Consider the following 27414-nt stretch of genomic DNA (forward strand, 5'->3'; position numbering starts at 1 on the left):
ATAGGCACACTAGGCACGTACCTAGAGCCTACGAAATTCAGGGGCCTACGAAAAACTTGGGAGAAAAAAAATTTGTTGACAAAAATAATTTAGCTTTAAAAACAACAAGTGTATTTTGCACAAAATTATGAAGATACAAATAAAAATATAATATTTTTCGGTAATAAATTGTTTTGCAGAATCTTATGATATAATATATTACTTTTTTGCGATTTTTGGATTCAACGAAATCTTGTATTATGCTGTCGAATTCCAAACTACGCAAAATGTCGTATTCAATAGACATAAGTGCGAGCGATGTCAAACGATCTTGATTCATTGTTGAACGCAAATAATTTTTTATCAATTTTAATCTGGAGAAAGATCTTTCTCCTTCTGCATTTAATCCAAGAATCGACAAATATATTCTTAATGCAATGTGAACGTTAGGAAAAGTATTCACAAGTTTATCTTTAATTTGAGCCTTCAGCATTTCTTGTGCAGATTTATGTTCATATAAATTTGAAAATAGTAAAAATTCATCTGCAAAGTTTTTCTCTAAATCGGATGAGTAAATTTTCACCAAATTTTGCGCTTTTAGTTTAATCTCAGATTCTGACAAATTTTTGTGTAATTTCCTTGTAATTCGGGTTCGATAAAACATCGATTAATGACACTTTTTGGTCGATCCAGAAAACTGGGAAATTCAGACATCCGGGATAGCGATGGTCCCGAGCATCCCAGATAATTGGTTCTCTACTGTATAAATATTTCTTGTAATTAATCTCACTATCAATTTCACAGTTTTCTTTGCTGGTTTGTTGTTGTATTGTTGACGTGAAGTGTTTACATAGTTATCGATCGAACTAATCATAATGGTATTATCGATATCAACTGCAATATTGGCAGTATGTCGGTATTGCAGATAAAGTTCAATAAACAAATTCGTAAATTAAAATCCATATTAATAAAAATGTAAAAAAAAAAAAAAATTGCAAGAAAATTTTGGCATATATTTTGAAAAGATGGGAGGAGTGGGGAAGGAGGGGAGGGCCCAAAAACGGCTATGCCTAGGGCCTACGAAAGGTATAATCCGGATCTGCTTATGGGGGTATTTAACCAGTAAAGTCCCATCCATTAGACTGAGTTACAGGTTGCAACAGGAGGGGGGGGGTACCAGGGTTAGCGCTAAGGGCAAAACTAACTAAATAGTCTATATAAAAGTAATTGAATCTTATAAAAAAATCTGATATAACTCACTTTCAAGATTTTAAAACAATTTTTAACATTTTTATAAGAAATTAATGGAAACGTCAGTGATTATTCTGAAATCATGAAACAAGGTAATTAGAAATTACATTAAAAACAATTTTTAACAATTATTTGCACAAATGTTCACCCGCACTTGCATGATCTTGAGAGATTTTATCTGAAATATAAACAAAATGTGGTTCTTATCTTAAAAAAATGCACTCATTGAATAAGTCGTAGGAATTCCAGCTTATAACCTTACTTATGTACAAATCCTTTTGATATTGCATTGATATAATAGTAGCTGACAAAACAATAGATTCAAAATTTCCTGTTCAAAAATCTCTAAGTCCCGAAAGTAATGATGAAATGATTAAAAACGAGCAGTTTTATAGAGTTCCTAATCTGCAAACTAAACTCTAAAGGATTATAAATGTGTCATAACTTATAGAATAAAAAAGATGGTTTAGCTGCTAAATTTCACTGCGAATCAGAACAGCTACTATAGTGGTACTGCATCAGATACGCTTAGTCTTAAAATATAACCTCAATATGTCTAGATTTGTTCTGATTTTCTTTGTTCTGTGCGCCGTTGTATGTCTAACTGAATGTAAGTAGAAATCTATTTACTTCATACTTTATAAGAAACTTTAGTGTTTGTCATTTGAATTTCTATTTTCCATTAAGTTGTAACGGTTTTTACATTTCATACTTCTAACAGTTTAGCTCTCATTTTTATTTACCGTTTTTCAGCTTTTTAACTGTACTTAATGGCAAAAGAAAAAGGAAATAATCAGTCAATCGGTATCAATCAACATTACGAAATCATAAAAAGAAACGCTGAAAAACTGTACCAATACTATTGATAGAGCTAAAATAATTAGAATTTTTTTTATTTATTATTATTTGTAACTCTTCCTGGTGCCTTAACTTTATTAGATTCAGCAAATCACGTTTTTACTATAAATGTAAACTTCATCTAAATAAAGTCTAACTCAGTATTAATCGATTCTAAAAAGTATGCTATTCACCAACTGAAGACTATTAAAAGTTTTCGCCATCAAGCAAATTTCTTCATTAATTTTGCTGTTTAGTACGTAACTTAATTTTATTTTCATTCAAATTACCATCGATTTTAAGCTTTTTAGTTTTGTATAAGCATGTTTCAAAAGCATAACTGTAAACAATGTAAACAGGTGGTTCTAGATAACCTTAGAAACACTTGTTCGGTGACGTAACGCGCTCACATGCCATCCACATTGTTTCTTGAGCTCACCCGACATAAACTATAAAGAGTAATAATTTATTTAAGAATGGGTAATAAACTACCGTGACGCGTGATTAAACAGAGTATTAAGCTAACAAACACCGCTAATGTTCTTTTTAAAATATTTAAAAAAAAAAGCGAAAATGAAACGGAATAGTCGGCAGTTTTATTTGTAACAATATCTAATATTAAAAATCAATGAGAAAAATTAACTTTTCTAACGTTTATCACGAATGAGCTCATTGAAAATTTTAAGCGATTTTTCAGATTGGTGCTAAAATTGTCCCTTGCACTTTCTGTCAATAGATCATGATCATAGTACAAACGAACTTGGAGTCGTAGTGTTGTTGTTGTTTTTTAAAGTCAATCTCCAATTCAGTACTCCAAAAGGTACATATTTTTAATGGAATCATGGAGGACTTTGTGATCCGACATATTTAACGTGCACCAATCACCATTTACTACACGGGTGGAGTCATAGTAGAGACGCTTACACAGACACGCAGACAAACTATTCCTTAAACTATTATGTATGAGAAGTCTTATAACTTTTTCATATTGAACTTCTTTAAAATACAAAATATTTCGTACATTAACAACTTTACAATTTATATTAATGACAAGTAAAACACTCATTCTTTATTTATACTTTTTTTTAACACAGCTATTGGAGGAACGTAGTGTGCTGTATAATGGTTTTCGCACTAAACTACATAAAAAAAACTATACCAATCTTGTACCATTGATTTAAAGTTAAATCAGACTTAACGTTAATAATAAAATTAAAAATTTTGCCAACAATTTATTCGTTCCAGCGACAACATTTAGTCAGTGGAAAAAAGTAGTTCTTTCGGTTGCAGTGATTAATTTTATTCTGACAACAATACAACATTTAAAGTGATTCTGTGTACCTAATAAATATTGTGAAGAAAATTACGTTTAAAAAGTTTCTGAATCGAAGATAGGTTGCTTCAACCTCATCAATCAGCATATTATGCATTATCAGCATATTATGCATTAGCTACCTGCTCTCAAAACGTGAATTTCACTAACGAAATAGCTGATTTGCGCGGATTCCCAAAAGCCAATCCTAAACCTCGTTTTTCCTTTTAAAAGATATGAGCTGCTTATTTAATTTCAAATAATCTAAAGAAGCATAAAAAGAACATTAAACAAAAAGTAATTTAATTTAAGGTGGAGTGCAGTGCAGCAGGATAACATTTATTGATTAAAACAATTAATAATTAAATAAACAATTAACATGGATTGGTATAAAGTACTGTAGGGGGAAAAGATGAATAACATTTATTGAGTTTCAATACCTAAATCGGCAGTGGAATGAATTAGAAGTGGCACTAAGAAGCGAACACGATAGTTATCAGCCATAACAATAAATAAGTGTTTAATAGTAATTATAGTAGTTAAGAGGAATGGGTTGGAAGCTAAATATTTCTCATATCTTTAGACCAAACATTTATGAAACCAAAGAACAAAAGAAAAAATGTCCGAAAGGGCAAAGATCTAAAAATTGATGAAGTCAACAATCACATCAAAAACATAAGTTGGAGCAATTATTAAGTGAACTGTTTGTATTGACGTGAAAAAATACTTCAAAATAAGTCTAATAAGCAGTGGTTTGATTAGAGCGTTCTAGACAGAAGACGCCTCCAAAGAGCACCAAATATATAGTTGTAAACGATTTTCATTGATAAGTAAAGCCAACATAAATTGTTTCCCGTTGATACACAGTAAACTTTTCCTTAAAAAAATTAGTAAATAACAGTAAAAGTACATTTTCACCTTTATAAGTAACTTATACAGAGAAATAGCTTTCACTCCTTTGCTAAAGCATAAAAAAGGCTACGCGTTTTTCTTAAAAGTTAATGCTCACCAAAATGACAGCACTCTTAGCTCCCAAGTAATATGCTCTTAACAACTAATTAGATAGATGAGTTAATTTTAATATTTTACTTAAATTTATGTATTTCCTTATAATCGTTCGGTTACTTGTTTTATTTTAGTTCTAAGAAATGCTTAAACGTTAATTCTTCAAAGAATATAGAGTGTTTTGTAAGATAAAAATACATTTTCCGAAATAAATGACGATTTAAAATTTTAATCTGTTGTCATTTTTCTACATTTACTTTAATGTTGAATTTAATACTTAATAACATGGATGACACGCATCATTAATTATTTTAAACGAATGGAAGAATAAATACGGATAATCGTGACTAATGTGGATTTTTTTCTTTCTTTTCTTTGCTGACAATGAAATTTAACGATACAAAATAAAAACAGATTGGAGTGAAATACAAACATGAAAAAAAGCACTTTTTGCGTATAATAGAATTAAAATCTAAAATAAAAGATTTGGAATTAATTCGAAAATTTTATGTTTCGATATTAATGTACTAGTGAAAAATTCTCAAAAGCACAAATACTCATCTCTAAAGTAAATAATTATTATTATAATCTCAAAGAATTATTATTTATTCAGAATACAAATATAATCATACAGAAATGAATAAAAATATGATAAAGAAAATATACATAACTTATCGTAAAGTGTCAACTTTTGTCTAATGCAGAGGTCGGCAAAGTGGTCTATATAGACCCCCCAGGGGTCTATTTAACAAAAGCTGGGGTCGATTCGTCCGAATCGAAAGGGTCGATTGGGGGTCGAAAAAAAATCACACATACCTAATTGAGTATGCAAAATTTGGGATTTTTTTTTATAATTGACTTAATATCAGTTTCTTTATAGAACATAAATTAATAAACGTATATTTATTCGGCTGAAACATGTACGGAGTGGCACGAACTCTGCACTTCTGGTTTATAAGTCATATGCATATGTGCTCTTGTCCAGATGTCATGTGCGACGAGCATTGACATTAAAAACGCAAATATCATACGCAGTTTCAGCTACCTTTGCAAACTGTGAACAGTGTTGAATATTTGCAGTGTCATTATTAAGACTTTTATAGTTTTGGAAAATTAGTTATTGTTTCGATAAAACCATTCGTTTAGTTTAGATATCAATTTTAATTATCAATATATGTAAAAAAGAAGGTAAGCATTAATAATATGGATTAGTACAGCCCGCGACAAAACTATAACACACTTTGTATTTTTTTACGAAAATTACAAAAGTTTTGAAAATATTATTATTTTAAACTGATGTGTGTCTTTAACTGTTCTTAAGAATAACAATTTTGTATCATATAAGTTTAGTTTAATTTCCAGTTAGTAGTAAACAACAATAAAAAATTTGCGATTTTCGTAAAAAAATACTAAGAGTGCTATAGTTTTGTCGTTGTTTAGTCTGTAGGGGAGAGTGGGGTCAATTGTAACATTTTTTACTTAACTATTTTCAACTAACAAAAAATCCAATATATTATTAGTATTTATTGACAGACGTGTAAAGTAGACTATCCTCTACTAGAAGAAAAATAAATACCTGATTTTAAATATTATTATATTAGTTATTAACAATTTTTGACAGTCGTGCACTTGTTACAATTGTCCCCACTTACGGGGTCAATTGTAACAGTTCATAAATTCAACTAAAACATAGTTAATGATACATATTATCATAGTTGTGATATATTTTTTTATTGATCAAAATAGTAGTGATATTTTAGGAGTAAAAATAATAATAAACAGAGACCTAAAGGGTTAAACTTTTAACTTTAAGGGGTTAAAAATTTTAATTTATGCTGTGAAAGGTGACAAATAAAATAATGCGCATGCAACATAATATAAATGCTATAGGAAACTATTGGTGGTTCTTAAAGAGTTAAGTAATGGTTTGTAAACACAAGATTATTTATTTTCAACTGTTACAATCGTCCCTTTACTTATTGTTACAATTGTCCCCAAGACGCCATTTCAGCTTCATTTGTTAAAAACAATGCTAATTAATTAGCAAAAAACTAATCTTTTTTTATTGAAATGTTAATTAAGGTGTCCACTTACATATTCGGTTACTAATTTTTATTTGTTTAAACAAAATTACTTTGTTATAATATAGTATTCTAATACCAAAAAAAGTACTTGCGTGGCGTGAAAATATCTTTTGCGATGTAACTCTTTCAAAAGTACATAAAAATGGTTGCCATCAGGGGTGTACATGTAGATTTGTTAAATGCACCTTGTGCGCCACCTAGGAACCAAATCTAGAACCCGACACTCGAAATTTTTGCTCTGTTACAATCGTACCCTGTTACAATTGACCCCACTCTCCCCTATATTATACTAATTAATTTTTAATTTATTTAAAGAACCCTAATTAAAAATGGCAGCTTCAGTTTCTGAAAAGAAATATCGGTATTATTCATTGGATTATTTGAAATTTGAATTTATTTGTTCAACAATAAATGAAACGATTCCTATACGTCTTCTATGCGAAAAAACTTTTGGAAATGACTAGATGAAACCGTCAAAAGTGAAAGAACATCCTGACAGGGTTCACTCAGATAAAAAAAAAATAAAAAACTTAAATTTTTCAAAAAACTTTAAGAAAAATTCACATGTCGACCAACTATAAGAAGTTGTTTTATGAAGCAGTCTACTGAAGTTGATACTGAAGGAGGATTAATAACTTCGTACAAGATTTCGCTTAATATTGCAAAGAGGGGGAAACCCCACACAATCAATGAAGAAATTGTTATACCTGCAATTAAAGAAGTCATTGAGAATGTAATGAAAAAAAACTCCGTTAATGTTTTAAATGCAAATTCTGTAAAAACCATTAAGTGCAAATTCTGTAATTACCATTAAGTGCAAATTCTGTAAAAAGGTGTATCGACGAAATGGCTGAAGAAATAGAAACTACGATAATTTCAGAGCTAAAAAATTTCAAGTTCTCTATTCAACTTGATGAATCTGCTTTCGGCGTTTCTGCTATTCTTATGATGTACGTTAGATATTTCAGTAAAATTAAAGGACAAATCATTGATGCATTTTTACTTGTTAAATATCTTGAAACAGATGAAAAAAGAGAGACAATTTTTGGATATTTACAAGAATATTTAAATAAATATGATATTCCTCTTGAAAATATAATAGCGGTTAGTAACAGATGGGGCACCTGCTATGGTAGGGCGTTACCGAAGTTTTGCTACATTTCTAAAAGAGAACGTGCCCGGTATACGTATTATTCATTGTGTGTATCATAGAAACAACTTAGTAGCAAAGTATCTGAGTCCAGAGATACATAAAGCTTTACAGTTTGTATTAAGTATATCAGTCAAATTAAAGCCCAACCACTTAAATCAAGATTATTTTCCAAATTTTGTGAGAAAAACGACGAGTTATTTAACCAATTACTTCTACACACCGAAATTAGATGGTTGTCTAGAGGTGTATGCTTGCAAAGACTCGTTGAGTGATTTGACTGCACGACCGAATTTCTCAGCGTAATAAACCCTGTTCTGAGTGACGAACTCCAAAACAAAAAGAACCATATTTTTTATTTAGTGGACTTATTTGGAAAATTTAATGATGTCCAAACAAAGCTGCAAGGAAAGGATGTAACAATTATCGAAGCTCGAACAATACTGTTAGGCTTCCAAAGTAAAATTAAATTTATTTAGATCTTCATTGCTACGTAAGGATTATCAGTATTTTTCAAATATGAGACAATTAGAAATAAAAGAAGAAGACTTGGAAATATATACAGGTCATTTTCAAAAATTGAGCGACGATTTTATACCGCGCTTTGTTGATTTGGAAATCATTGAAATCCCTGATTGGATTATTATGCCATTTTCTTTTCACCCCCTCAAGTCCTGCAGTCGGCCTCACCGCGGCGAGGGGGTGTCCCTGGGCGGAACGGGTGAAGTACGTCGGGAGAATATTCTACTGGTAGGGCCACCCAAGGCGTGATGGCCGTTCCACTGTGCTCAGCTAACGACTGCAGGCAAATCCAGAGGTCAAGTCAGTCTTTCGCCCTATTGGTTCCTCTAACTAAAAAGAAGCTGCAAACAACCCTTAGTCAGATATTTCAGTCGCATAATGATTCTCATACTTTATCGTTCGTCTCGCAGGTTAATCCGGGACGCGCTCGGGATTTAGGCAGAGGATCCCGTCCGAAAAATTGGCTACAGTCTCCCCAAATTTCTAGAAATTCTACAAAGAGACTTCGTATCATCCAGTGTAATATAAATGGTCTTAGTTCTCTGCAACTGGACTTAAACTTGACCAGATCTTAGATTTGGCAGACAGGCATCGAGTAGAGGTAATAGCACTTCAAGAAACTAAACTCGGAGAGATGAGACAGTTCAAAGTCAAGGGCTATAATACTATTCGAAAGAATAGACTTGCGCAGGGCTTGAAAAACAGCCTGTCCGCCAGTCCTCGGCGGTCAAAAATTCCCCGCGGACAACGAATTTCTCGAATCCGACGTCCCCGCGGACGGCCATTTTCCCGTTATTGTTCGTGATACATTTTCAATTTTTGTTATCTTACAAGAGTCTAGCGACTCACTTCTAAAATGACACTCTAATCTAGAAATACAGCAACATACTGCGTATGTTTGGAATTGATGTTTTCTCTGTCTGGGAGTACTGCAGCGGTTGAAAGGAGCTTTTCAGCAATGAACTTACAAAAAAAAAAAAAAAAAAAAAAAAAAAAAAAACGCATTATGTGCTGGTCTTAAACAAGAAGCGTTTAACGCAATTAAGAACATCTATCTAAATGAAAAATCCCTTTCAGATTTCTATGCAGAAACCTCTGTAAATCATTGGCTTGATTGTGGAACTGGCAAACGTCATATTTGATTCATTTAAAAAAAACGCAGCACCCTCGGATAAATTGACATTCCAGATAAATTGACCTTTGTCATTTAAAGTATTTCATAAAAAAAATAAATTATTTCATAAAAGAAATACTAGGTTACTATTAGTAACCTGGTATTTCTTTTATTACTGTATAATGTAATCCTAGCAACTACTAATTCATTGTGCAATTTATATAAATGTTTGTAATAAATAAGAGAAAATTATATTTTTATTTTTTTAGAAGCTACGGGTTAGTTTCAGAGGGTATATTGTTGGACAAGCCGTCCTCGGTGACGGGTAAAATTTCTGAGTTTTTTCGAGCCCTGGAGTTGCGGGAGGTGGCGGACTTATGTCCCTTGTTAGAAATGTGCATTTTAAGACCACCCTTGATGTCGTCGGATCATCCGGTGCCTTGGAATATCAGAGCTTAAAGATTCTTTCCGAAGATCGTAATATAGATATCATAAACACCTACCACCCTCCTAACAATCTTGGACTCCCTGTTGGCTTGATGGAGGGATTTCTTGAAAACAACACGCTGGTTCTCGGAGACCTAAATGTAAAACATGCTGAATGGGGTTCTCATACCTCCAACAATAGGGGAACTGAACTTGCGAATTTGGCAAATGACAAAGCTTTTCTTTTTGTTAATGATGGGGGCCACAGCTATCACTCTCATAGTTACAATGCGACAGAAGCTCTAGATATCTCTATGATTAGTCCCGGCTGCGACTTTACACATTGTCGACTCCCGGGCACTTCTTTGGCACCGTATTTTGAAATTCGCCAATGTTATATTCGCCATGTCGGGTTTCAAATTTTCTCACGAAAATCTTCGAATACTAAATTCGCGCATGTTTCACTTGCAACATACGATTTAAAAAACGCATGAGTGAATATGAAGTGTGAATAAATTTAGCTGCTTTCAAAAGTTTTTGTGTATTATCAGTCTCTTTTTATTCAGATTTCCTGAAACACCTATTTATTTCTAACTTTTTTGTTTCCTTTTTAGAATAAAGCTTTGCTGTGGGTGTAAGATATATGAGTAGGGAATAGCTTTTTAATTATTTTTATAAATTTATTTCAAGTAATTTATGGTGTCTTTACCAAGTATGTGGACGCAATATTCAATAATGCAGCAGGGTTTTGTACCTTATTGTTTAGTTTTTAAAACCTTTAATTTAAATAACTACACAATTTATGAGTTTTAAGCATTTTCTTTTTATATACGCGTAATGATGAGGAGATTGTTGCTGTCAGCTTTATATATGAACTTATTCTTTTTTACTTTTCTGACACTGATATCTATGATTAAGTTTGATGTAATGATTCCCATTTGCAGTGCCAATAGTATTTGCGTCCAAACGATCGCACTTAGATTTGACACTTTTTTGCAAATGTTATGTCCCAAACGGTAAATTCCTTTATACGTATTAGCCAATTCCACAGCTTTGGTCGCCAAGACTTAAAAATTTGTAGCAGTTAAAGTATATTCATGAGGTGAACACAATTTTGATTAAAGAAAACTTTTTATGATTTGTAAAATAAAAATATAATGTAAACAGCAAGCATCAAGTTTGACATACTCATATCATAACTGTATAACAATTTAAGGACAATCTGTTTATTTATTTCTGATTCATTAAAGACAAGATATTGAGTCAGATAAGAGAATCTTAACAATTTTTAAATTTAACAATTTACTTTAAACAAAGAAAGTAGTTTTAAAGCACTTGGGTTGAAAGGCTGAGGACTTACACTTTTCTCTAAAACAATTAATCGATGTTATGATAATAAAACAAAACTCTTGAGATCAGTTATCACAGCAAAAGTAAGATTTTTATTACCAAATAAGAAACAATTATTACCATTCTGCAAGGGACAGATAAAATAAAATAGGTCATACAGTTTTCAGACACACAGAATGCATTGCAATCTAAGAATAAATGTTTGAACTTCTAAAGCAAATTACAAACAATAAAAGCTATTGTGTAAAAAAAAATAATTAAAAAACAAGTTGTTACAAATGAGATTATTATATGATTCGAGCAACTAAAAAATTCTTTTCGAATTTTGAAGACTAATGAATACTATTAAATAATAACAGAAAAGTTTTGTGCAGAAAAGATAAGAGAAGGGCTGGTTCATTCCTCTCTTTGAGCTGAAGCTACGATTTCCCTCCTCATGACGTCACGCTGCTCACAGATCTGTGAGATCGCAAGCAAAGATATAATTGAAACTATGCACCATTCTCTCTGTAAAAATAAGTTCGACTTTTTCTTGATATTAGCATTCAAACTTTACACAATTAACATATTAATTTCGTTCAAAAACTTAGTTCAAAAATTTTTCTTGTCCATGATATAAATAAAAAATACCATTTTAAGCTATTAAAAATGTTTCACTAGTTGACGTAAATGACACGCTAAATACCTTTTTTTTAAAGTTTCAGTTTTAATTTTTATTATTAAAAAATTGAAGCATATATCGACACTTTTTAGCTACATATTGTTGGATAACAATAATTTGTAAAGGTGGGTTAAATTTAGAATCCTGATTTTAAAACATGCTGCTAATGGCAATTTGCTTACTCTTAATCATTAGGAAACAACAACCTTAAACGCTAATTACTGAAACAAAATAATAATTAAGGTTCATAATAATAATAGAAATTTTACAATTTCTTATAGATATTTAAATTTAAGGGAACATAAATAAAAAAATCAAATATTTAGAATAACTGCATTAAAGAAATATGTTATGAAATTAGGAGAATTTTAACTATTAATTATTTATACTTTTCATTAAAGTTTTTATTTTCTTTTACTTTATCCATTTTCTAATTTTTTTGCCTGCCTTTCTTTTTGAAGTAACGGGGCGGTTTTTATTTATAAGGCGAATTCTTATAAAAGTTCTTTAACGACAGAATAAAAATATTGCTGTGCCAAGAAGAACTTGTTTGTAAAGAAGAAAATGACAATTTTACTCTCGGTATTGCAGTAGATTTTAAAATCCTTCTAATCGGCAATTCAAGCGAACGATTTCTCATATCATCTTCATAACCTTCTTTCAAGAAATGCTTATTGCATATTCGTGCATATTTTATATTAACTGGGCTATTTCGTTTTCAAACATTGAAGCCATTCTTTACATAGTTGTTCATTTACTTTAGGGAACACGTGGAAATTTTTTTTCCTCTTGTGTTTCTTTTAGAAATTTTACAAGTTTCAATCGTGCAAACTGGCATTTCGTTAATAATTTTAAATTTTTGTAATTCACTACAAAAAGCTGAGGAAAATCATAATAGAAAGCAGCGAATGTCTTGGAATATGTCACATAAAGGAATGTTTCAATATTACACTGCTCAAAAAAATTAGGGGAGCACATAGTTTTAGTGAAATTACGCAAATATTTACACCGATAAGTAACAAAAAAGTAATCATTTATAATGTAAGACCGAGCAGGAAAAAGAGGAAGAAAACTTCATATGCAAATAAAAGTTCATGACGTCACAAACCAGAAAAGAAGATAAGAGCAGAAGTTGGGATGTAGCAGAGACGTCTGTTTCACTGCCGTAATTCAGAAAGATAATTTCTCAGTTATTGTTTTTGAGAAATGGTGACTTGAAAATGTCTCAACAATGTGATTTACCTGAATCCATTGCATGGCGCATCATCGGCAGACTGGAATCCAGGAAAACACAACGCAGCGTGGCGGACGCTGTTGGAATCAGCAGAAGTGTCGTTGCAAGGCTATGGAATCGATTCCAGGAGACTGGAAATGTGAGTTGTCGTCCAGGGCAAGGTCGGCACCGTGCAACAACTGCAGCTGATGACCGGTATATACAGTTAACAGCTCGTCGTAACAGAACAGACAATGCTACTCAGCTGCAAAGACAGTTTCTCGTGGCAACAGGACGAAGATTTTCCACTTAAACAATACGGAATAGGCTCCATCAGGGAGATCTCTATGCTCGTAAGCCCATGGTCTGCATTCCATTGACCTCGAGTCACCGTGCGGCTAGCAGAAGATGGGCTGCTGAACATCAAGATTAGGAGCAACGTGATTGGAGCCATGTATTGTTTACAGACGAGTCTCTATTCAGTCTGGAGAGTGACACCCGACGTGTTTTGGTGTGGAGGGAAAGGGGAACTCGAAATAACCCCACTTTCATTCGTGAAAGGTCACACTACAGACGAGCTGGTTGGATGGTGTGGGGTGGAATAAGCATAGGTGGACGTACGGACCTGCATATCATTCGGAACGGTACTTTGACGGCCCGCAGATATGCAGACGAGATATTGAGACCTCATGTCATACCCTACGCAGCAGCCATTGGTGATTCCTTTGTTTTACAAGATGATAATGCGAGACCACATACAGCTCATCGTGTGAAGAGCATGCTGGAAGCTGAAACAATATAACGTATGGAATACCCTACACCCTCTCCTGACCTGAATCCAATCGAGCATGTTTGGGACGTGCTCGGGCGACGCATTGCTGCGAGACCAAGCCCTCCATTAACTCTCCGTGACTTGGAGATTGCCCTTCTTTAGGAGTGGAACTGTATTCCCCGAACTCTCATCGATACCATCATCGCATCCATGGGAAACAGGTGTGCAACAGTCTTAGCTGTTCGAGGAGACCACATGCGTTATTAACAGTACTGCATCACTTCCAAACATTACTTTTTTATCGTTTACATGTAAACCAATTGTTGCCTTAAATCAGCTTTTTGTTTTTTTTTTCCATAGTTTCCATGAATTAAAGATTAATTCCATATGTTTTTACGTCTTTTTTTCTGTATCGTGCATTGATACGTATGCACTATCCATTTCATGCAGCTCTGTGGATGTTTCGCACGACTTTCTTACTTTCTTTGCTTGCTCCCCTAATTTTTTTGAGCAGTGTAGTTAGAGCTAGTTAGACCGAACACTCCGTTCTTGAATTAAAAGTTCAAGCTTTGCGCCACCGTGACGTCACAGGGAAAAATCGGGACTTTGGCTCGGCGAGAGTTTCTTCAAAGGAGTGAACCAGCCCTTCTATTCTCTCTTTAGCCCTGAGTTTTCTGTGTCTCTTTTGTCTCATTTTGAAGCAGAATATAAATTAAAATACGCATCTCACTTTTTCTGATCCTGCTTTTCTCTGAATCGTTCTTATTAAAATAGATGAATCGTATTTTTTTAAATTACGTTACCTTAAGTTAGTAAATGTGTTTTCGTACTTAGGAGGAAAAAAAGGCCTCATTTTAGATTGGCAATAACTGTAATAATTTTCATAGTATTTTTTCAATATCTTATTTAAAAGTTCAAAGATTGAATAAAAAAATTATAAAATATGTAGACCAATTGTTGAGTTACAGAATCTAATAAGCTAAAGTTGTTATAAAATTATGAATAAAAAACTACAAGATGGATAAGTTATGAAATTAATGAAGCATAGAATGAAAGGATAAATATGTATAGCAAAATATATGATAAAATTAATTAGGAAACAATTAAAAAGCAGGTGAGTAATTTCAGATATACACAAATAATAGTGATGGAAGCAAGAGTATTGGAAAATATCGGAATTATCCCTGACAAATTTAAGAAACATTAAAAAAAGTTAAGCAGTCACAATTTTAAATTTTAATAAATATGATTTGATGTTATAAAAAATAAATTAACTATACGAAAATAGTAGTGAATATATCATAGATTTGTTTCTTTATGTCATGGCTTTTCTAAAAATATTTTTCCCCCGTGTTTTCATAATAGCACGCATTTTACAGAAAATATTTGAACAACTTTAATGAAAATATTTTCAAATTTTTTTAAAGACTCTCTTATGAAGAAAATATTGTCAATCAAAAGTTGTTCAGTATAAAATATATGCAATTTTTTTTCAAGATATTGTAAGCATTTTGAAGAATACAAATTTCTTCTAAAATGGAAATAATTTGAAAAAACCTGGTAAAAATGAAAGAAATGAAAAGAATTTCTTTTCAAACTGCGTAAATAAATTTGTGATACTTTTTTCTTTAAAATATGAACACTTAATAATGTGATGATATATATAGGGGATTATTTTTTTAAACTCAGTTTATTAATTAAGGTATTCAAAAGCAATTGATTATTCTGAAGATAATATTTATGTAATTAACTGAAATAATTGTGTGTATGTAAATTTTTCTTCCTCTTTCTTTATAGAAGGGCGAAGATTTTTTCTCGTTATTTGAATTTTTCTAGTCTTAAACGAGGATAAAATTTTCACTTTAATCAACAAGCATCTTTTAAAAATATCCATGAGCGCGAAGATTCGTTTATGAATTTTGCGAGTGCTGTATTGAGGCGAGCATAGGATAGATAAGGCGATGAAACAGTTGTCAAATAAAACCGCTGCGAGTGGAGGTGTCCGGGAGTCGACATTAGGGAAAATCGCGTCCCGGCTTGCTTCCCTACTTATCCTGGAGGGTTCTTGACGGGGTGGGTAGTGACCACCTTCCAATACTTATAGAAATCGATTTCAGGGGGAAAACTCAGGGAGATAGTCGGCTCCGCTTGAACTTTCGTAGAGCTAATTGGACTGTTTATGAAAAGATGTCTGAAGATATGGTAGCCCAGACCTCTCCTTCAGAGGATGTGGAGAAAAAGTGGTCTCGTCTTTAAGTTCATTATATTCTCTGCCGCAAAGGCTTCCATTCCCCGTGGAAACTATAAAGGGAAGAAACACCAATTTATACATAAACGTGACCGCTTCTCCAAAGGAGAGCGGAACTTCAAAGGGAGATTTCCCTGTTATCTAGTATGGATAAAAAGATCGAACTAAATAAAAATGCAGAAATTAAAAGAAGATATGTGGGGGAGATCAAGCGTACTAACTGACAGGACACATGTAAAAAACTAGATCATAGAGCCCCAAATTCAAGGCTGTGGAAAATGACTAAAAGTATTGATAAATTGCCAGTCAACATCGATGATACCAATGCCATCGTTGGGGATGACGGTTCTACCACGGTAAATGATCAAGAAGCAGCTGAGGTTCTGGCCCGGCATTATGCCAAGGACAGCAAGGTAACATTTAGCAGAACGGACAGAAGGCTGGCCAGAATTACAAGAAATCTGGTGAAATCCTGCCGTGATGCCAAGGCTGATAACCCTTTATTTGATGATGATTTCACAGCAGAGGAACTAACATTTGCTCTCCAACACCAAGATCTGACTAAATCTCCTGGACCAGATGGTATTCAAGGTCATTTCCTTACTCATCTGAGCACTGAGGGCAAAAATAGGCGCCTTCACCTCCTCAATTTGTCTTGGTCGGCTGGGAAACTTCCAGTACAGTGGAAATCGGCCATAGTCATCCCCATTCGTAAACCCAAGAAGAAAATCAGTTCGGTCGTTAGTTATCGTCATATTTCTCTCACTTGTATTATATGTAAACTTATGGAAAGGATAATATTGAGAAGACCACCTCTTATGGAATAACTTAATTCCTTCTGAGCAATATGCGTTTCGAATAGGCCATGGCACAATGGACCAGATATTGTTATTCAGTCAGAGATGCCCAAAACTACAAACCCACGAATCACACTTTGGCGGTTTTCCTAGACCTAACTAAGGCATTTGATAGGGCATGGAAGTATAGACTACTAAACAAGTGTTACAATGACTTTAACATCAGAGGTAGAGCTCTCCCTTGGATCTCAAACTTTCTATATCATAGAAATTTTTACGTAAATTTTCAAAATAGGCAGTCAGGATTTTTCAAGTCATACCAAGGAATCCCTCAGGGATCCGTTCTCAGTCATACTCTGTTCTCTATGTTTATTGCGGGAATCGAAAAAACTGTTTCTCCATGTCAGATTGTCATTTTTGCGGACGATATTGTCTTGTGGACTAGTGGTTCGGACATAGGCGAATTGGAATCTAAAATTAACGATTCCTTGGAGGCTGTAAGGGATTTTTCGCTCTCCCACAAGTTAAACTTTAGCCCTTCAAAATCTATTAGTAGCTTCTTCACCACAAATAGACGCCTCTATAATTATACTTCTGCTGTATATCTTTCTGATCAGTTACTGGACTGTGACAAACATCCAAGTTACTTGGGTTTTACTTTGGATCCTAAAATAAATTGTAGGAAATATATTGAGAAAATAGGAGACAAAGCGAGAAAGCCCCTACGAATTTTGAAGTATATCTCGGGTAGAGACTGAGGCGCTGATGCCTCTACTCTTAGACCTACTTATTGTTCCCTCGTGCGGCCCATTCTTGAGTATGGCTATCAAATATTTCAAACCGCTTCTGCCTCTAATTTAAAGATCCTGAATCGTGTCCAATCGAGTGCAGCTAGAATAATCACTGGGTTAAGGAATAACTGCCCCAATGAAGTGGCACTATATGAAGCAGATATTATGCCTCTGGCAATGAGATTCAAGATTGGCTCCTTTAATTATTTTAATAAACTAATGAGCCTTGGTTATTCTAACAGGACAGCTGCATACATCTTGAATTGGAGAGGTAGTCAGCGTTTGAAACGAGACACCCCATTGGAATATGTTAAGAAGGAGGGGTATATTGAATTTGAGGTCGTTCCTTCGATCTCTCTAAATTGTTTGCCTCCTACGGTGACCCTTAGGGGCATCAGTTTTAATGACAATCTGAGATCTCAAGCCAATAAACAGGTGGATCATCCAGACCTGTTGAAACAGTTGGCCCTAGAGGTTGTCAATAATATCCCTTCTGGAGCCTTGGTCATCTACACTGACGGTAGCAAGATGGAGGACGGTAGAACCGGGAGTGGTGTTTTTGTCTACAGCAATGATAGTGAAGTCAGGATCAGTATCCGAAAGCCTGACAATTGCTCAGTCTTTGGAACTGAGATCATGGCTATTGGAACTGCCCTGAATTATGCCCAGACAACTGATAATAATTGCATTTGGATATTGACCAGTAGTAGGAGTGCTGTTCAGTATTTCAAGAACTGGCCGGAAATATTGGATATTCCTGGCCAGGAGATTAAGAAGCTTCTATCTGAGATAGGCCTGAAGACACCAATAAGCCTCCAATGGATCCCATCGCATGTCGGGGTACATGACAATGAGACAGCCGATGTGCTCGCCAAGAATGACTGTGATCTTCCTATGGACTGTTTGAACCGTCTTACTGCCACTGAGATCCACTCCCTGGGAAAACATCGTTTGCTTCCTGTGTGGCGCCGTACTCCATCCCATCAATGGTATGCTGGCCACCGCCCTGGCCTATCATTAACATGCAGCGGCCCTCGGCCTTTCCAATCGGCCATGGCCAGATTTCGTAGTGGCCATCTTAAGTGTTTAAGGTTTCAAAATGGGGAGAAGATTTTCCAACCTTGTTCCTGCTCACAACCTGCTAGTCCTGATCACCTTCTTTTTTGCCTTGGCGCTTCTTATAAGCAGCTGCTGGTTGATCAGGACTTTCTGCAGATATATGGGGAACTGACGCGACGGGGCCTTCTGGACCTGATCTAGACCTTTCTTTTCTAGGGGGATGTGTAACAACAACAGCAACATTTTCTGTTCAAACTGAAAACGTGGACATCAACTTGCAAGATGAGATTGCTGAATTATCATCGGATCTTAAAGCAAAGACGCTTTTTAAAAATTAAACAATAAACAAATTTTAGACAAATGGCTTAGCTTTCATTGTAAATTTTAAATTCATATTGTGATGCTTTATTAAGATTGTTATTTATTAAGTTTCTGCTTTTCGGAGCCTGCCTATTCATCTTAATTATTTGCTGTTAGTGCTATTATGTTGTGATTTACCAATTCAAGCTTTGGAATTCAGCGTTCCTAGCTCGAAGGGATATCTACATTTCCATCGAAAATTGTAGTAATATAAGGGAGGAAAGGGGTTTGAGATGAGATCCATTATCATATAAGTACGCAAGTGTACTTATTTGATAGTGGATTGAGGGAGGCAAAGCACTTCTTCAGTCTTCAGAAGATCTTGTAGCTCCTTAAGTAAGGAGACAAGCCTGTTAGCAGAAGACGCTGGGGTGTTCTTTTTCCCTCGGTGGCTCTTTCAACTGGGACGGGCCTCGTACCCAGAGAAGTTGGATGTGTGGGCTTTAATGCAGTTGCAACAAGTTGCAGAAGTGTCCTTGCTTTTCCTGCACTGATAGGAAAAATGCCCTTCGGCCCATTTCATCTTGGTTTATCAGTTCACGAACTCAGCGCTTTATATTATGATCTTTGGATTTACATATCTTTACTTAGCATTAAAATAAAATATTCTGGCAATTTCAAACGTGGCAAAATAAAATATTAAAATAAAATATTCTGGCAAATTCAAATTTAGCGAAGCTATAATGTGTTTTTTCTTGGATAGAGTGATTATTTGTTCTCTGAAGCACTGATCTATCAGCTTTCATTGTAAATTTGAAATTCATATTGTGACGCTTTAATGAGATTGTTATTGATTAGATTTCTGCTCTTCGGCGCCTGCCTATTCATCTTAATTATTTGCCGTTAGTGCTATTATATTGTGATCTTTGGATTTACCTATCTTTACCAAGAATTGCAATAAAATATTCTGGTAATCTAAAAGTAATAAAATTTAAAATTTTTAAATCAGTTAAATCAGGACCAATTTTTTAACTCTTCTTGTTGTGCACGAACTTCTGAATAGCACTAAAAAATCTGACTATTATGTTTAAAGTGAACTTTTTAATGAATGTACTATAGCTACCTTTTAAAAATGTGTCTTATTCTTTCTAATGCAGTGTGAATGCTTAATAATATTAAATTTATGAATTTATTAAAAAAATACATAATGTCCATAAAACTATCTGAATTTAAACTCATATTGCAATGTATAATAATTTTTTTCCTTCATTAGTATCATTAAAATATTTTTGCTATTATTCACTTTTTTAATTAATTTTTTTCCTTATAACAGGCCAGAAAGGCAGTGGTAAGTATATCAACTGTTTTTATATATTAAATATAACTATTTTTTATCTATTTTTCTACATTCCATTTATCTATTGATATTGTGATAGTTTTTATCTATATTTTATTTAAATTAAGTGTTTAGTTTAACTTAAAGTTTTTATGATTTAGTATTGAGTCAAAGTTTGAAGGAAATCCAGTAAAGCAAAATTATTTAAAATAAGTATGTTCCTTTAACAATATATCTATACTCGTTGCAAAGCTAAAAATAATCAAGGCTACCACCGCCTGCTTATAAGATTTTCTAGTGTTGCCAAATGGTGCTTTTTATCAGTAAATTTTATGACTTGTGAGTTAAAAATTATTCTTGTTGAAATTATTCAATCAATGCGAAACTGTTATACTAAATAATAATAAAATATAAAACAATATTTAAAACTCACATATATTCCAGTTGACTTTAATAGGCTTTCAAGGTGGAGGAATTTATGCGTGAAAAACCAGTCAATATCAAAACATATAACTATTGGTTGGCAATAAAGTAATTTTAAATGGCTTCAGATTGTTATTCATTTGTCGATGTTAAAAATAGCGGTGCAGTCTGTGTCTTTAAAATTTTTGAGAAATACTCAAGTGGTTCCCAATTTTTTTCTGCATTGGAACGCTAAAGGAATCAACCTTTTTTTTTTGGTGGAACTTCGACTTTATAAGTAAAGTATATACTAAAAAATGTGAAGGTATTGACCATTAAAAGATTTTTTTGAAAGCATTTAATATATTTATAAGTATTTGTATCTGGAGCTCTATCTTGTCTATTTAATAAAACATACACTGATAAAAAAGAAGAAAATAAAAAAAAAATCCGAAACGTTTCTGAATATGTGTTGCAGTTACGGCTCCTATTATTTTTAAAAATATTTCTTAAGGCACTGGTCAAAACATTTAAAAGATATTGTAAGTCTTGTACAAAATAACGGTATATGCTACCTTGTTTGTTGTTGCATAAAATGGAAGAAGGGAGTCACAAATGCGAACTTCTCTTATTTTCAAACTTCGCACTATGCAGATTTTGAATTTGACGTCGAAGACGACGCTTTATGGCCTGGTTTCTTAGGACAGGTCGGCGTTACAAAACGTCATCTTGAAGCGAGCGCTAACCCCTGATTGGTCAATTTGTGAGTTAGAAGGCATACGTCATCGAACGCTAAGCTTGAACGACGACTGACGTCCTAATCAACTAATGTTGGATTACAGCGTAACGTTAAGGACCGAAGCAATTTCGGACAACATCCAACAGAGCATTGAAATCAGCCAAGATTTTGATTTTAACATTAAACATAGCTTCTTCTTCCTCTTCTTAATTTAGCTAAGCTATAATGTGTTTTTACTTGGATAGAGTGATTATTTGTTCTCTGAAGCACTGATCTATCAGTTTTTATTGTAAATTTGAAATTCATATTGTGATGCTTTAATGAGATTGTTATCTATATATATATTTCTCTTACACGGCGATAAAAAAAAGCCTCATTACAACTCCCCGAATGGCAACGCTAGAAAATCAACCAATAATTGCTGCTAAAAATGTCACATGCCAAATCTAGGTTTGGTGGCTCAACATATAGCGCTTATAAAAACCGAAACTGAAATAACCAGAGTGTAAAATATTATGTGCTTATGCGCTTCGTATTTTTTGTTAAAAAATTTATTTATTATATATCAGTTTATAGATGGTAACGAGAAGAGTTTTGTGGTTGCTATGGTGACTAATTAGAATGTAAATTGTTTTTTTTGAGTGAGTGTGAGATTTGTTTTTTGGAACTGCGATGCTGTAATTTTATTGTTTAGTTAATAAATCTTCCTTTTATATTAAACGTGATAGTAGTTTCCTTAGTTATTTGACTCGAAGTCCAAGGAGTTTTATTTGAGGTTAGTTTATTTTGTATTTTTTGACAAGAGAGAGCATTCTTACCAAATGAGATTTCTTCCAAAATTCAATGTTTTGTTTATGCAGGTTTTTCCATTGCAATTCACTTATTTCAATTTTTAATAGACTTAATTATAGCCAAAATTTTAACCTTTTTAAAGAGATATCAGTTTTAGAAATTTTATCTTAAGATTTTATACTATAGCACATTTCTAATAGGTTTAACGAATTACATGTCATTTATTTGAATTCAAATTTATTTTAATGACTTAGTATTTACTAAAAAGATGTAATTTTTTTTTTAAAAAAAAAAAGTTGTTATATGGATTTGAATGATTGTTTTGAATTCTTAGAATTTTGTGCATTTGCAATGTACCAAGTTAGTAGCGAGCGAAGCGAGCTTGGTTTGCGAAGCAAACCATATAAGATTGTGTAGCAATATTTGGGGGTTGGCGAGCTTTAGCGAGCAGGGGGCACAGCCCACTAGTTTATTAGATTTCTGCTCTTCGGCGCCTGCCTATTCATCTTAATTATTTGCCGTTAGTGCTATTATATTGTGATCTTTGGATTTACCTATCTTTACCAAGAATTGCAATAAAATATTCTGGTAATCTAAAAGTAATAAAATTTAAAATTTTAAAATCAGTTAAATCAGGACCAATTTTTTAATTCTTCTTGTTGTGCACGAACTTCTGAATAGCACTAAAAAACCTGACTATTATATTTAAAGTGAACTTTTTCATGAATGTACTATAGCTACCTTTTAAAAATGTGTCTTATTCTTTCTAATGCATTGCGAATGCTTAATAATATTAAATTTATGAATTTATTCAAAAAAATACATAATGTCCATAAAACTATTTGAATTTAAACTCATAATGCAATGTATAATAATTTTTTTCCTTCATTAGTATCATTAAAATATTTTTGCTATTATTCACTTTTTTAATTAATTTTTTTCCTTATAACAGGCCAGCAAGGCAGTGGTAAGTATATCAACTGTTTTTATATATTAAATATAACTATTTTTTATCTATTTTTCTACATTCCATTTATCTATTGATATTGTGATAGTTTTTATCTATATTTTTTTTCAATTAAGTGTTTAGTTTAACTTAAAGTTTTTATGATTTAATATTGAGTCAAAGTTTGAAGGAAATCCAGTAAAGCAAAATTATTTAAAATAAGTATGTTCCTTTAACAATCTATCTATACTCGTTGCAAAGCTAAAAATAATCAAGGCTACCACCGCCTGCTTATAAGATTTTCTAGTGTTTCCAAATGGTGCTTTTTATCAGTAAATTTTATGACTTGTGAGTTAAAAATTATTCTTGTTGAAATTATTCAATCAATGCGAAACTGTTATACTAAATAATAATAAAATATAAAACAATATTTAAAACTCACATATATTCCAGTTGACTTTAATAGGCTTTCAAAGTGGAGGAATTTATGCGTGAAAAACCAGTCAATATCAAAACAAATAACTATTGGTTGGCAATAAAGTAATTTTAAATGGCTTCAGATTGTTATTCATTTGTCGATGTTAAAAATAGCGGTGCAGTCTGTGTCTTTAAAATTTTTGAGAAATACTCAAGCGGTTCCCAATTTTTTTCTGCAGTGGAACGCTAAAAGAATCAACCTTTTTTTTGGTGGAACTTCGACTTTATAAGTAAAGTATATACTAAAAAATGTGAAGGTATTGACGATTAAAAGATTTTTTTGAAAGCATTTAATATATTTATAAGTATTTGTATCTGGAGCTCTATCTTGTCTATTTAATAAAACATACACTGATAAAAAAGAAGAAAATAAAAAAAAAATCCGAAACGTTTCTGAATATGTGTTGCAGTTACTACTCCTATTATTTTTAAAAATATTTCTTAAGGCACTGGTCAAAACATTTAAAAGATATTGTAAGTCTTGTACAAAATAACGGTATATGCTACTTTGTTGTTGCATAAAATGGAAGAAGGGAGTCACAAATACGAATTTCTCTTATTTTCAAACTTCGCACTATGCAGATTTTGAATTTGACGTCGAAGACGACGCTTTATGGCCTGGTTTCTTAGGACAGGTCGGTGTTACAAAACGTCATCTTGAAGCGATCGCTAACCCCTGATTGGTCAATTTGTGAGTTAGAAGGCATACGTCATCGAACGCTAAGCTTGAACGACGACTGACGTCCTAATCAACTAATGTTGGATTACAGCGTAACGTTAAGGACCGAAGCAATTTCGGACAACATCCAACAGAGCATTGAAATCAGCCAAGATTTTGATTTTAACATTAAACATAGCTTCTTCTTCCTCTTCTTAATTTAGCTAAGCTATAATGTGTTTTTACTTGGATAGAGTGATTATTTGTTCTCTGAAGCACTGATCTATCAGCTTTCATTGTAAATTTGAAATTCATATTGTGATGCTTTAATGAGATTGTTATTTATTAGATTTCTGCTCTTCGGCGCCTGCCTATTCATCTTAATTATTTGCCGTTAGTGCTATTATATTGTGATCTTTGGATTTACCTATCTTTACCAAGAATTGCAATAAAATATTCTGGTAATCTAAAAGTAATAAAATTTAAAATTTTAAAATCAGTTAAATCAGGACCAATTTTTTAATTCTTCTTGTTGTGCACGAACTTCTGAATAGCACTAAAAAACCTGACTATTATATTTAAAGTGAACTTTTTAATGAATGTACTATAGCTACCTTTTAAAAATGTGTCTTATTCTTTCTAATGCATTGCGAATGCTTAATAATATTAAATTTATGAATTTATTCAAAAAATACATAATGTCCATAAAACTATTTGAATTTAAACTCATAATGCAATGTATAATAATTTTTTTCCTTCATTAGTATCATTAAAATATTTTTGCTATTATTCACTTTTTTAATTAATTTTTTTCCTTATAACAGGCCAGCAAGGCAGTGGTAAGTATATCAACTGTTTTTATATATTAAATATAACTATTTTTTATCTATTTTTCTACATTCCATTTATCTATTGATATTGTGATAGTTTTTATCTATATTTTATTTCAATTAAGTGTTTAGTTTAACTTAAAGTTTTTATGATTTAGTATTGAGTCAAAGTTTGAAGGAAATCCAGTAAAGCAAAATTATTTAAAATAAGTATGTTCCTTTAACAATCTATCTATACTCGTTGCAAAGCTAAAAATAATCAAGGCTACCACCGCCTGCTTATAAGATTTTCTAGTGTTGCCAAATGGTGCTTTTTATCAGTAAATTTTATGACTTGTGAGTTAAAAAATTATTGTTGTTGAAATTATTCAATCAATGCGAAACTGTTATACTAAATAATAATAAAATATAAATCAATATTTAAAACTCACATCTATTCCAGTTGACTTTAATAGGCTTCTAAGGTGGAGGAATTTATACGTGAAAAACCAGCCAATATCAAAACAAATAACTATTGGTTGGCAATAAAGTAATTTCAGTTGGCTCCAGATTGTTATTCATTTGTCGATGTTAAAAATAGCGGTGCAGTCTGTGTCTTTAAAATTTTTCAGAAATACTCAAGCGGTTCCCAATTTTTTTCTGCAGTGGAACGCTAAAAGAATCAACCTTTTTTTTTGATGGAACTTCGACTTTATAAGTAAAGTATATACTAAAAAATGTGAAGGTATTGACGATTAAAAGACTTTTTTGAAAGCATTTAATATATTTATAACTATTTGTATCTGTATATGGATCTGTATCTAGTCTATTTAATAAAACAGACACTGATAAAAAAAAGAAAATAAAAAAAATCCGAAACGTTTCTGAATATGTGTTGCAGTTACGGCTTCTATTATTTCTAAAAATGTTTCTTAATGCACTGGTCAAAACATTTAAAAGATATTGTAAGTCTTGTACAAAATAACGGTATATGCTACTTTGTTTGTTGTTGCATAAAATGGAAGAAGGGAGTCACAAATGCGAATTTCTCTTATTTTCAAACTTCGCACTATGCAGACTTTGAATTTGACGTCGAAGACGACGCTTTACGGCCTGGTTTCTTAGGACAGATCGGCGTTACAAAACGTCATCTTGAAGCGAGCGCATACCCCTGATTGGTCAATTTGTGAGTTAGAAGGCATACGTCATCGAACGCTAAGCTTGAACGACGACTGACGTCCGAATCAACTAATATTGGATTACAACGTAACGTTAAGGACAGAAGCAATTTCAGACAACATCCAACAGAGCATTGAAATCAGCCAAGATTTTGATTTTAACATTAAACATAGCTTTTTCTTCCCCTTCTTAATTTAGCTAAGCTATAATGTGTTTTAACTTGGACAGAGTGATTATTTGTTCTCTGAAGCACTGATCTATCAGCTTTCATTGTAAGTTTGAAATTCATATTGTGATGCTTTTATGAGATTGTTATTTATTAGATTTCTGCTCTTCGGCGCCTGCCTATTAATTTTAATTATTTTTCGTTAGTGCTATTATATTGTGATCTTTGGATTTACATATCTTTACTGCCCGGTGGCTGAGCGGTAGCGCTTCGCGCTGTCGCGCCACAGGTCCCTGGTTTGATCCTCGGACCGGGCAAGGTTGACTCAGCCTTTCGTCCCTTCAGTGGGTCGATAAATGAGTACCAAGCATGCTTGGGAACTAAACACCGGGGGTTCCGCTTTCGGCTGACCACCTGACCGGAACATCTGCTCTTGCACCCCAGAGCCCAAGGTCAAGAAAACTGAGATGGGCACAGTAGGCCTTGGCCCTCTATGGGCTGTCGCGCCACTGAGTTTAGTTTTTTTAATTTCAAACGTAATAAAATTTAAAATTCTAAAATCATTTAAATCAGGACCAATTTTTTAATTCTTTTTGTTGTGCACGAACTTCTGAATATCACTAGAAAACCTGACTATTATATTTTAAATGAATTTTTTGATGACTGCACTATAGCTACGTTTTAAAAATTTGTCTCATTTTTTCTAATACGGTGTTAATGTTAGATATTATTGAATTTATGATTTATTCAAATTTATATTCATAATATCTATAAAACTATTTGACTTTAAACTCATAATGTAATGCATAATAATTTTTTTCTTTCGTTAGTATAATTAAAATATTTATATTATTATTCACTTTTTTAATTAATTTTTTTTCTTATTACAGACGGTGGTAAGTATATCAAATGTTGTTATGTACTAAATATAACTATTTTTTATGTATTTTTCTACTTGTCATTTATCTGTTCATATTTTGATCGATTTTATCTGTATTTTATTTCACTTAAATGCTTAGTTTAACTTAAAGTTTTAATA

General features: G+C 32.7%; 1 long non-coding RNA gene across 2 annotated transcripts; it reads left to right on the plus strand.

Moving 5' to 3' along the window:
• Positions 1 to 1656: 1656 nt before the first annotated feature.
• Positions 1657 to 27414, plus strand: LOC147806160 (uncharacterized). 2 transcript variants are annotated; one of them, XR_015428738.1, is made up of 5 exons: positions 1657 to 1840; positions 20205 to 20219; positions 23093 to 23107; positions 25046 to 25060; positions 27266 to 27414. It is a non-coding gene; the product is annotated as an uncharacterized LOC147806160 (long non-coding RNA). The 2 variants fall into 2 exon arrangements; XR_015428739.1 differs by lacking the exon at positions 23093 to 23107 and having other exon boundaries at positions 1658 to 1840.

This window comes from Parasteatoda tepidariorum, chromosome 8 (genome assembly GCF_982258835.1).
Source record: "Parasteatoda tepidariorum strain Cologne lab strain chromosome 8, Ptep-v5.0, whole genome shotgun sequence".
NCBI lineage: Eukaryota > Metazoa > Arthropoda > Arachnida > Araneae > Theridiidae > Parasteatoda > Parasteatoda tepidariorum.